Genomic DNA, 13,522 nt, shown 5'->3' on the forward strand with positions numbered 1-13,522 from the left:
TCAGGCATCAGGGGAAATATTCTTTAAAAATCAAATAAAAGGAAGAGTATATTATAAGAACATTTGCATAGTCCTTTCACAAAAAAATCTGCTTATTTCTTGCAAAAACAAATGAATTCAGATAAACTCTATTCAGAAGCTAAGGCAAATAAATACCTTAACTATCCCCAGAAACATTTTATTTTATGATACTCCTCTCTGACTTTTCTTGTCACAACTGGTCTTCAAATTGTTATCTCAAAACAATTAGGCATTGAGCTCTAAGACAGGCAATATATCATAACAGAAATTATTACTATGCTGCTGCTATGAAGTAGGCTATCTATTGTTTCTCACTAATATTTTGAATTAATTTTCCAATCTCTGAACTGAAGCCTACAGTTTTTATTAAGTTTTCAATAATCTACTGTAGTTGGATGAGAATTCTAGAGTTCCAGATCAATAACTAACTGACCGCATAAATCTCTGAAACTTTAAATTCTTAACCTTCATTATTTTCTAGAGATCAGTCTTTGAAGCACGAACGAGGCAAAAAGAAGAAAACCCAAAGCTCTCATGAATTCCTATGTGAAATTCTGACAGCCTTTCTTGTAAAAATGTTTGCACCAGTGACAGAATCCCATTTATTATTCAGGAGCTCATTTTTCAAAAAATTACTGCTTTTGGCTATGCATTTTACAAGGCATCAATAAAGATAAATAAACGTCCTCACTGTCTTCTCAATGGTCCTTAGAGTCAGTAACTGCTTAATCCAACAGAATTTGCATCCACTTAGGAATATTTTTTTCTTCATTTCTAGCAGGTTTGCTACCAGTTTTAAAGCATGAAACTACGGCTGCAGTTTTTAAAAGAAACTGATGCAAATCTAGGAGCCCTATTTAGAAAGCATTTTCTTTGAAAGAGAAAGTAGCTTGATCTAAAGGCTGCAAAAGCAATTTCAAGAGAAAGCTTTTTTTTTAAAGTCTGTTTTTCTTTACACTTTAAACATAAAAGAAAGCTGTTCATAAAATTCAGATGATGGAAAACTTCAATAAATGGTCAATGAAAATAATTCTACCTGTTCCAGGAAAAAAACCTACAAACCCAAAACAGAAAAACAAATGCTGTAACTGGGGAAAAAAGGGAAGACAGAAAAACACAGGGCCACATTCCACAGACCTTACTGCACACAGTGAAGGAAAACTACACATTGCACAATCCCATCCCTGCTCAGTGCTCTCACTATCACACCTCTTGCATCAGTTTTCATCCCCTCAGCTCTTGCTACAATACATTTTGCAAGTGGCTCAGTGAGTCTCCCAGGCAGCCACAATGAAGCCAAGGGAATGCCCGTGTAGATCACTTTTATCACCCTGATAACAGACACTGGACACTAATGGAGATCAGTATCAGAAGTTTGTGCTCATGTAAGTCCTGATGAGATCTTCCAAAAAAAATTTACAAAAAGGAAAAAAGCATGTATAAATGTTCAATTTATTTTTTCTTCACAATAAATGTGTTTTATACCTGTTACCTCCATGAGAAAAGGGTACTGCTTCATCTTTGCTCCTGTATTTTCTGTAGAACTGTAGACTCAGACATACAAGTGTATCTAAACTGCACCATTTAGCAACAGTTCAAAGGGTTCCAAAAGCTCTTAGATATTTAACCCATAAAGACCTGGCAAAAGGGATAGCTCCGGCTGCAGTGCAGAATTCCTCAGATACAGAGATACTCATGTCTTTTGGGTCTGTGTGATTAGGATTGTTTTAAACAAGCTACAAAGCATTAAGAAAACGAGTAACAATAGAATCACAGATTCTTATTATTGAATCTTCAAATTAAATCAATTTCTTCCTCCTCACACTCACACCATGTCCTTCAAAGGCCAAAAGGTCACTTTACAAGGCTCATGAAACGGTCAAGAAAGCAACAACAAAGCAAATGGAATTCCACCACCACCCCCCACCCCCCCAAAAAAAAATGTTGTATCTAAACAGTCCATTTTAAATGATTGATAAAATATTGTTTGGTGGGTTTTTTTTTTTAAACAGGAGGAATAAAGAGGATGGTAGTACAAGATCTCATCTCATGTAATGCACACACCCCACAGGATTTCTCAGTCTTCACCATATTAAATGGCATTTAGCTGCAAATGAAGATTTTTCTGAGGGAAAAAAAGTTTCATCCTAGAAGACTTTCTTGCAATTACAATGACAAAAACTATTTAAAATATATTCCCCAATAATATGCAGTATTTCCTGCATTTGCAGCACTTCAAACAGAATATGCCACAATTTTATACTGACTGGATTTGGGTCATGACTGTAGTGATAATCAACAAATTTATCTTAAGCTAAAGGATATTAAATGTTCTGTCAAACTTAAGCACACAGAAAGAAGCCACACTAGCCATTAAAGATTTTTTGTGTTTTGCAATATTAAACAAAAATCAAAACTATTACCATCTTACATGCACTAATACTAAAGTCAAAGTACACTCATTAGTTTAATCAGGCATAGACTGATAAAAGTGAATGTATGTTCATTTCAAAGAGAGAAGAAAAATAAAAACTTTGCTTTTAATTTAAACCCTTACTTGGTTTCCTTTTGAAGAGGATGTGAATGAGACTAATAATCTTGTACCTCCCGGAGGCAAAGAAAAACTAGAAAATTCTATGCACTGCTATTTGTTAGTGTGATTAAATCCTTCACTGCATGTACATTTCTACACTGATATTAAATCCAAGTAATAAAATGCAGCTGTAGAGAGGCACCAGGAAGAACATCAAACCTTATTAGTCCACTGCAAAATACACACTACTTTTATTAAGCCCATGTATTTGCAGCTTTGTGCAGCAAACGGTACACAGCATGGCTTTCTGTCTCTGCAAGAAAAATCAAAATTTTCAAGTTTTTAAATACTCAGTAATAGGCTAACCTAACACTAAGGTGGCATCTAATCCCACAAATGCAATCTACCTTAGTGATGAAAATACTATTATGAAGAGACACAGTCAAAGGAAGAACAAATCCAACATTTCAAAAGTAGCCAATTGAAATTCACCCAAAGGTCACACAGAGCAGAAGGGAATAACCCTCCTTTAAAAGGAAATGTACCTGGGTCTATTTGCTTCCTGCAGTTGTGTTCTAAAGGGAGACACCATTACCTGTTCTCTTTCAGACTTCTATGTCCTTCTACGTTCATTCAGAAATGCAGTCTTTCAAAGCAGATTTTAACATGTTTAAAAAATCCAAAATTAGCACTTGAATATAACAATCATTAATTGTGACTACTCAAGGTTAATGCTAGAGCTATATATGAGATGTTTTCAAAACAGCTGGTTGCAGCTACCTTCATGGTTATCTCTGTTTTTCCTCTGTTCTTAAATCTCGATTTATTCAGTGCACTGTAACGAGCACGACCCACTTCATATCTGATCCTATTTCCCATAAAAACATATAAATGTTAATCTGTTGAAGAGTTCTCCTATTCCCTCATCAATGGAAAAATGGTGGAAACATTTGGCCATCTGAGACTTCTTTAGTCAGCTTCACCTTAAGACAATCAATTTATCCAAATGAAGAATGTCTTTCCTACTTATTCCATTAACAAGAACAGAGGAACCTACTAACACTGTCCCAGTTTTGGCAGATGGAAAACTGTAGTGTATTTACTGTTCTCTATGTTCTCTGCAGCTGCAGAGAATGCAAAATTATGCCAAGTTTCAGCCAACAACTGCCATGGTCCAGACAAGAAGGGTCATCACTCTACCCAGCACTACATTCAGGCAATGCAACTCAGCATTTTAACTCCCACTGGCACTATACCAGTGCTAAAGGAACAGAAGTGCCATCGTCCCCCCATGCAGGGGATCTATCCTTGTTAAATTTCACTGAGTAACACCCAGGTAACGTGGCCTTGCTATATCACCCTGTAAGTCCACTGAATATACAGTGTTAAAACCACAAATTGTGTTAGTTCTCCTAAATGGATGTTCCACTTAATAACTGATTGCATTAAGAAAAGGGGGGGGGGGGAAGGAACCTCTCAAGAGCCTTACAGTGAGTTTCACATAAATATTATTTCTTTTAGTTTGTTTTAATGCACAAGGAATAAATAAACACTAAAATGTCACTAAAAGTGACTCATTAGCCTTTGCTCTAAAAAGAAAACTTTCCTACCACATACTTGAAGAAAAACATACAAATATTTTTGTCACTGCTTCTGACATAGGTGGGGCAGGAAAGGAAGTGGGGAGGAAATAAAAAGCAAAATAGACACTTTGCAATTTGTTCCTCATCTTTTTACAGCAAGCAACAACCAAATTTTTTCTCTCCTGCTCTCCAAGACCATAACATCCTTCAAACATTCTTAGTGTAATTTGATGCAACTGGGTAAGAGAGGAAGTTAAAAGCTTGTCTAGTTATTGTGGCCAGATAGAAAATGAGCTGTAACTTTGCCAAAGCTCCCAAGGCAAACAGGGTCTGTAGAGCAGCCTGACCACAAGCATGGCTGTAGGACAGCATCACTCCAGGAATTCAGAGCTGCAGCCCACAAGTGTCATCTCCAAAGCTAAATCTGGGGGAGTGCAGGAAAGGAAGGTTATGCCAGTACTGTTTGTACTACTTGGACACAGTAGCACCACAAAATAAAACTCCTCATGTAATGCTGTATAAAACTCTACTACAAAGAAAAAGAGAAGGAAAAAGCTTTATATTGAATGCAACAGAACATTCTGGTGAGAGACTTACTTCCTTATGTCCCTAAAAATTCTGGCAAGTCTGACTTGTGCTCAGAAGAGCTCTGAGTAAGGCTTTCAGCACTCCACCACAGAATTAGGCAGGTTTTCAAAGAGCTTTTCAAGGCTAAAACAGAAAGACCGCATTCAAGAATCCTCTCCTATGGCAAACCGAAGTGCTTTATTAAAACAAAGTGCCCTTTTACATTAGTGATCTGTTAGATTAATGACTGCCCTGGCCAAAAGCACTGAGGTTCTACAGTGTGTTGGTATGCCTTCCATTCTGGAGACCATTATGTTACACAAAATAAAACTGAGGAAAAGAAGGAAAAGAAGAAAGAAAACAACACATCACGCCACCTTTCCAAACCAGAAGAACTTGGAAGCTCTATACAGCTTTGTGCTTGCTTCAGAAATTTTGAACAGGATAGGTCCAGGTTTACTAACAGCCTTGAAAAAATTCCAGTGCTATCTTGCCCATCTCCCACGTAACTTCAGGAATTAAAGTATCTCAATTACAGGGGAGAGGGTCCTCTGCAATGAGAGCTTTAACAAGCCTTATAATCAGCTGATTGATAGGATATCACCTAAGTGCAACTACTTTGTTACCACAAACATCTGCAACCATCCTTGTAAACAGTGAAAGAATAACAGGCTGGAGAGTTTAAGTAAAGATGTTAAATTTAAACAAATACAGAGCCAATAATTTCATTGACATTACTTACATAACCCTACTTCTGGCAACAACCCCAAATACTTTCCAACTGTATTACAAATCAAAGTTGTTTCCTATCAGGAGTTGGGTAAAGCATGTCAAAATAGTTTTTCTTGAAACACAGTCAATTTAGCTTAAAATAACCACACATCTTTTAAATCAAGGTGCTTTGTTTCTTGAATATGAACATCAATATTAAATGAGACTGCAGCTCAATTATTTTTCCTATCTGTGATAAAGTTACACCACTGAGCAACAGTACTTCACTTGTCCTACACAGGGCTGCATATTATTCAATCATTTGCATGGTAAGTGAGAATCAACATGACTCACAACAGGCAAGGAAAGTCCTGTGAACACCTCATTTAACACTGCTGTTGGGAAAGTTCTTCTTTAGTCCATTTCTAATCCTTCATCCCATTCAGCTGTTTTGTGAATTCTTGGATTCAACAGGAAATAACACCACCATCAGGGAGCTTAAAACTGCAACCTCTAAAAGTTCTCCTGCAGTAACTGCAACATTTGTTCTGTGACTATGCAGTGCCTTATGCAGAGAAGGACGTGCCCACCCAAACATCTACATTTATAACTGTTGCTTTTCATCTGTATTTTAGTTGGGAATTTCTGCATCCTTCCCCCTTTGGAATGTACTTGAACACCACCCTCAACTTATCACAGGATGAACAGGATCCCAGAAATATGAATTGCTTACATAGTGGCAGATACTTGATACTCACTTCAGAGAACAAGGTTACAGTGTTCTTGTGCTACTCACTACTCCCGCTGCAGGAGCACCAAAGATGCACGATAAAGGCATCATTATGCAATGTTCTATATAAAGGAGCACAGAAAGAGGCCCAAAGACTAAGATTTAAATAAAAAACTATGTAATGGGAGAATATTATCATGCCAAAGGCATGTACTCCTGTGTATGCCAATTAGTCATAATAATTAAGCACTCCTTACTGGCCACCAATCAAAACACTGAGGCAGACAAATGTCAAAAGATTACGCTCCTTTATTTATAAACACATAAAAAAATTAATATATTTTATGTAGATATATAACTTTACATTGTAAAGAGAAAATAACTATGTAACAGATATCACAAATAAAACACATAATGAATGTTTAAATATACATAAATTACTATCATAACCATCTTTCTATCATCCTTGTTGTTTTAGAGATACACACAGCTAGAGTATCATAAAGTAAATAATTTGTAAATAATCCAACCTTAATTTCCAGTACAAACTTGGCAAAATAAACGTGCAAGTGCCTGAAAAGGACACATTTGGGAAACAGTGTGTCTATATGAAAACACTGGAACTTCAACAACATTAATGATGGTAATTTTCCTGCCACAGCTCTCCTGGCAGCTCAAAACTAACAATAGTCTCCTGCCAGTGCCAACATTTTGGTTTACAAACAGAAATTACATCACTTTAAAAGTAGGTGCCATGCTGCACTAATTTATTTAGAGAAGCCCCATCAACCTGCCAGCAAAAAGCCCAAATGAAAGAAGATAGATTTGAAGTTCCCTTTATGGAAAAAGAAATTAAGATATAAAAAAAAAAAAAATACTAAAAAATACCTTTAAAAAGATAACACTTTCTAAAAAATATTCAGCCAATGTATCTGAAATGAATTACAAATCTGACTTTACTACACATTAATTAATTTAAACAGTAACATTATACAATACCTCTTTGTTAGTAAAGCCCTATAAAAAGTGACATTACTGAACTTGAACCTACCACCTGCAGACAGATTCTGGATGTGATGAATACATTTTTGGTAACTGCAACTGTCTGCAAAGATGCAACTTCATTTCTGACTACGGTGATTGAAGACTTACTTTGTTCAGGTAAATAAATGACAGAAAAAAAATCAAAAACTGTTTATCTGCCTCTTTGACCTAAAAATAAATTTTAAGTGCAAGGGAAGCAACAACTTACCAGCCATAAATATCCTAAAAAGTGACCAAAAATAAAGGATAATGAAAACAAACTTAAAAATTAATTTTAAATCTGTTTAAATACAGACAAATTCCAAAAAGCTTCCATTTGTGTTCTGATATATTTAAATAGCTGTACCATGAGCAAAAAAATAAAAAAAAAATCCACAAGGCCTGAGAAGTCGCATCATTACATCAACTGAATAAAAATCCAATATAATAAAATGCAAATATCAAAACAACAAATTTCTACTAATGTGCCTGCATTTCCCCCATGTGATGCATCAGTTTTGTGCAAAGGATTTGAGTTTATATTTTATTGCTACTCATGCACCCTGTGTACTCAGTGGAGCAGTTTAATTACAGTATTGGTGAGAAACTGGGTCATCCAAGATCTGATTAGCCCTCTGGAGATGCCTCTCCTTGCTTAGCACAGAGGAAGCCCAAGATTACCACATTCCTGAACAACTTAAGCTATAGTTCCATGAACACTTCCAGCAAGGGAAAAACAAGATTTACCAGAATCTCACCCACAGATCACTGATCCCCACCCCTGCACTGCTCTCCCTGCAGGGCAGCAGTGCAACCATGGACACAGCTACCTAGGCAAGAGCTTAGGGAGCCCACCCAATTCCAGTCAGCCTCATGAATGCCACTGTAACAAGGAATAATGCAGGAATTCAGGCAGGCAAAGGACACCGACCCATTACTGGCGTGAGTAACATTTTAAAGAGTCATGAAATTTTAAGACCCTGAGTTCAGCCTTGGCTCCTGCTGCCCAGACCTTTCTAATGAAACTTCAGTCAAAATTCCCTTGTTGAGACCATACAGGTTTCTGTAACTCATTAATTCTGATCTCTGAATCTCTATTTTGAGTAAGAAAATTAACTCCAGCCCAGTTGCTGACAGTCTCACCAGGTACAAGCTGCACTATGAAGAGGAGATAGAGCAGCAAGTAACAGTACCCCAAGAAAACAGATCTGAAAAGTAAACACAGAAGTGTAACAGTGAGGCAAGACCAGGAGACAAGTTCTCCTACTACGAGTCCAGAGCCAAACGACGTCTTTTTCATGCTTCAACACCCCACTGTGAAAAAGTTAATAGTGTACTACTACATCATCCAAATTCTCATGTGTCACTACAGTTACAGCAGTGAATTCCCTTGACAGTTTCAATAATAATTCAATAATAATAATAATTCAATAATAAAAAATAAACAAAAAATGAGAAAAAATAAATAAACACTGATATTATCAATGGAGCATATCTTTAAGGGGGTCACTAATATACAGTAGTTTACTATTTAAGAGTCTTGTGGGTTTCCTTTTCACATAGCTGAGTTGCAAGGGAGTTACATTTAACTCTTAAAATTTTTACAAACATATCACAAGTCTTCAAGGCCACCTTTTGCAAATCTGCATTATGGCTTTGTCCCCTGTATCCAACAACCATTTATTATTCTGACCTTCAGTTATTCATAGAGAATTATTATTTCAAGTTTCAGCAAAAATAACCCAGGAGACACAATAGCTTCTTCTCTACTTCTCAAGTCACAGTATTTATAAAGATTAGAAGACAGCTGTGCTGTGAAATTACAATTGTTGAAAACACTTCACTGTTGCTTCAAGCTTGCATTTCATGACTAGGCTTTCAGGGTTCATGGTTCAAAAATAAACCAAAAAGCTAGCATCTAACATAATAATCTGATATCCTTTAACTATTCATTATTACATATTGTAAAAGTATTTTAGTTTACTTGTAAGCTTTCCTTCCCCGGTATGCTGTCATCTCAGTGAATCAGAACCTAGACTTTTTCCTTTCTTTCATTCCATTTCAGCTCACTGCAAAGAAGTGATGACTACAAAGACTCTTACACCAAATCATTCAGCTTTAAAATGATTTGCAACACTTTACCCACAATACACAAAATGCACAGCCACCTACACTTCAGGTAAAACAAACAAAAAGTCTGTCTCCCAGTATTTATTTTATGAACAGTTTGACTTGGTCCTCAGTTCACTGCAGATTTATTCTGATACACCAGGAGAGGAGATTGGGGATGAGGGGGGAAAATGAGCCAGCCTTAACTCACAGACCTTCCTTAGGACAGGGAGTTCTACAGATGCCCAGAACATTTTGCTCAGCTGCAAGCACAGAAATAATAATGTGTAGAATAGTTTCGGTTGGAAGGGACCTTAAAATCATCCAGTTCCAATCCCCCTGCCATGGACAGGAGCACCTTCCACTAGACCAGGCTGATCCAAGCCCCATCCAGCCTGGCCTGGGGAGTCTCAGTACAGCACTACACCTTCATGTGGCTGACCTAAAATGTTAAGGCTGACCTTAACGTTTATTTTAATTCCCAAGTTCCTTGTTCATGAACAGGGAAACTGACAGCAGAAACTATTTCTTTACATACACTGTAAGAACAAAGAGGGAAAAAAACCCAAACCCTATGTTTTTAGAAATCCCAAAACCATAAGGTTCCTTTGTGAACACAGACTAGAAAGCCAGAGCTGTAATGAGAGGTCAAGGTATGTAACCAACCATCAAACAGAAGTAGCCTTTAATCACACCATTGTGGGCTTGATTTGAACTGGTGAGGCAAAAACTGTCCCAGTCATTACCAGGCCACACCAACCATTCACAGAATGTAAGATTACATTGCACAGCATCTCTCAAAATGTATTCTCTCACCCTACCCTCAGTCAAACAGCAAGAAAACCTGAACTGATGGGAGTGAAGCACAAAGAAGCAGGTGAACTTCCCAAGTGCATGCAGCATTAAGTTTTTAGTGTGTTAGAAATAAAACTAAAAGCAGAAAGACAAAGTCAGGAAAGAAATATTCTGTATTATAAATTGGCACTGCATCTTATACATTTAAGGGGAAAAAATGAAGATGTCAGCAGCTTTTTGCAATAGCGTGCACCAACCTTAAGTTTCGCTGCAGCAGCTCAAATAATTTCATTGTACTGACCTTTCCTCAAAGGAGAAAAGCACAGGAAAATCCCCAAAAATAAAGAACAAAGTTTATATTATTAAGAATTTTCATGACACTACACATTTTCTGGCCACTAAATATCTGGAGAAAATGTAGATTAAATCAGCTCCTTCTGTGGTGGGACATTCTAGGCAGGTTGCATCCACTAGGACTTCTCTGAAAAGTTATCTTTAAATACAAAACAAATCAATAATCAACTTCACTCAGCTACACTTGATACAATTGCAAACCCTTTAAGGATATGACCTCAGTGTCCTGTAAGACATACAACGGAAAAGCACAGTTTCAAATACAAATCAGTCTTACCCTTATTTATGAAAACAGACATTTACAGAGCTATTCCACAGAAATAAAAGCCTTAACAGGGATTGACTCAGTTTTAACAGATTTTTTGTATTGTCCAACAACAAACTACCACCATGAATGGTGAACTTTGCAATTCTGACAATGCCTTTCCTCAGCACAGGAAGATCCAGTACAACAGGATCCAAAGCATGCACTTACACACCTGGTAACTATTAAAAAAGTAGATCTCTCATTCACTTTAAAAAACAAACTAATCAATCATTAGCTTAAAAATAACCATGTGTGTGCTTTGGAAGTACCAGCATATTAACAGATTTACTTCTACAAGGTATTTAAATAAAATAACAAGCTTTATGTAACAAATTTTATATGGTAAACAACAAATATTATATAGTAAAAATAAGTTTGCGAATAAAATTGGCAAAAAACCCAAACAGATATGATCTGCTTGTGAAGAAATTTAGTACAGATATTAGTAAAAGGATTTAATCATTTTAGGACTTAGCATCTAGTGCAGCCCTTCACAAAGAGCAGTGGAAATACATATTGAATCAAGTACATCACAAGAAAATAACAAGAAGGATTCAATCATGTAGTCTGCACATAATAGCATTCTGGAGTTTTTAGTGACCTTCTGAAGGCTGAGATTACCTAATTTTAGATAGATTTTTTGTTTGAATGACACTAGGTGATACACAATTTAAGAATAATAGAAATTCCCACCATTTTTAACACATCTAACTATTCTAGGTGCCCACAGATTTTGTGAATAAACACACATAGACAGAACTACACAAATAAACAAAGCTTCATAAGATATGATTCTTATCTTATTGACTGAGATATTTAGGAAAGAGGAACATAAAACTAAGGGCTGTGCTTACAGTTCAAGTTTCTCTCAAGTGACCATAAACTAAGAAATTCAGCATCAGCTGAATATAAAACATCTAATCTTCTCTAAACCACGTTTTTAAAGAGTAGCACGTTGTGTTGTGCCCTTGAAGCCCATCACACCACAGGCTTAAGCATCCAATCCACCACAAGAAAGCAGTGTCCTGAATTGAAGAACATCATTACTGACCACCACAAAAAGTACTGCCAAAATGCTGTCTTGCATTTGAATAAGGGTCTTCATTCTTCCTAATGAACAGCTGAACCCTCCAGTCTGGAATCAGCTCAAAACTTGACCAAAACCAAGAGTATTTTGCTCTGGCACTGTCTGTATGTGCTGTATCAAAACTAACATCATAGCAGAACCCTGGAAGTCACACTTAGCCCAGCAACCATGAGTCAGTTATTTGTTATGTGTAGGACTATACATAAGGCAATGACTGCACATGAAAAGCTCCACAAAACAAATGAAGGTTCACATACAGTGTTTGACAAATCAGGATATTCCAGTACTTGAATAACTGCCTGGAAAATTGTCCTCTATGCAATACATCAAATACTTTAAACATCAGAAAGAAAACAAGTGTGAACAGCAATATGAAAGAAAATAGAACTAAATCTGTATAAAAACTAAAACAGTACTATCTACACCAGCATGAACCCTATACTTCAGCAATTATTTTGGGCCTTTTTTTTTGGTGTAATTTTTCCTCCACTACATTTAGCAGTTATATTTTCTTCATCATTCTTTCTTATTTCCAGATGTCAAGAACAATCATTTTTCATTTAGTTTGACAAGAAATTTAACCAACAATTTTCTTTACTCACTTCCTCCCAGAAACTGAAATGGTCTTATTTTACTAACAAAGGCTATAATTATCCTATGAACAAGATGCCTTTCCTTCAGCATGTTCAGTACAGTTGTGTTGAAGATGAGCTACATTACAAATACAGTTCCTGGGCAAAAGAAGTTTTATCCTTATTTCTACGTGAGGCAAGGCCAAGTAACACTGCTGACAAAATTTGCACAAAGAAGTCTCACATCTGCAAAATTTACGAGACCTTCAAATACTCAAAAGAGTTCACTAAAAAGAGGTTATCTTACCCATCTGATATGACCTAAACCAAAATTTCCACTTTCATCTGCTTTTTCCACCATAACAGACAAAGTCACAGTTTTCTATGGCTCAGGTCATTCCAATACATGCCAGAATTCCTCTGGGATCAAACCTCTATACTGGAATTTCAGTAACGTATGTATTTTTTTCCTATAAAATGAAGTCCATTCATTTTAAGTTGGATTTTTACCAATTATTTTAATTCACTCAGCATTCAAAAATTTTGGAATTCTTAGCAAACCCAAGGCATTTTCTGCTCAGAGTTACATGTTTTATTTATGCTGTATAAAACACACATCATCTTGTTACAGAACTCAACTTCTTGAAAATGAGACCAGACTACAGCAAGGTCTTACAGAACACACATTGATCAAAAATCTGCAGATTAAAAATGGCATCTGCCAAATCTCAGCTATTTTTGGTTATTTTTACAGAATACTACAAATATTACAAAAGTACAAAAATACAGATTATTTTCAAGGAATAACCACCCCTCAAAACCTGCTACAGAAGTACAGTTCTTCTAAACTACAACCTAAGGGTTTCTTTTTTTCAGAAAGAAAGAAATCTACTTACTCATGACTGGAATCTTCTTTGTATATAATCCAAGACAGGTCTTGAAGCAAGGTATCTGGTTGGAGAAGGTTTCTCAGAGGTATACATGTCCTGAAGGTGGGAGTAAAATAAAAATACAAATAATTTTTTCAACTTCAAATCACTAGAATATATGTTTACATATAAACTGTCTTTTCTGCTCTTTTCATCCTCCTTTTTAAAAAAAAAGGGAAAACAAAGATGTGTTTGTTATGA

Source organism: Poecile atricapillus, chromosome Z (genome assembly GCF_030490865.1).
Source record: "Poecile atricapillus isolate bPoeAtr1 chromosome Z, bPoeAtr1.hap1, whole genome shotgun sequence".
Lineage (NCBI taxonomy): Eukaryota > Metazoa > Chordata > Aves > Passeriformes > Paridae > Poecile > Poecile atricapillus.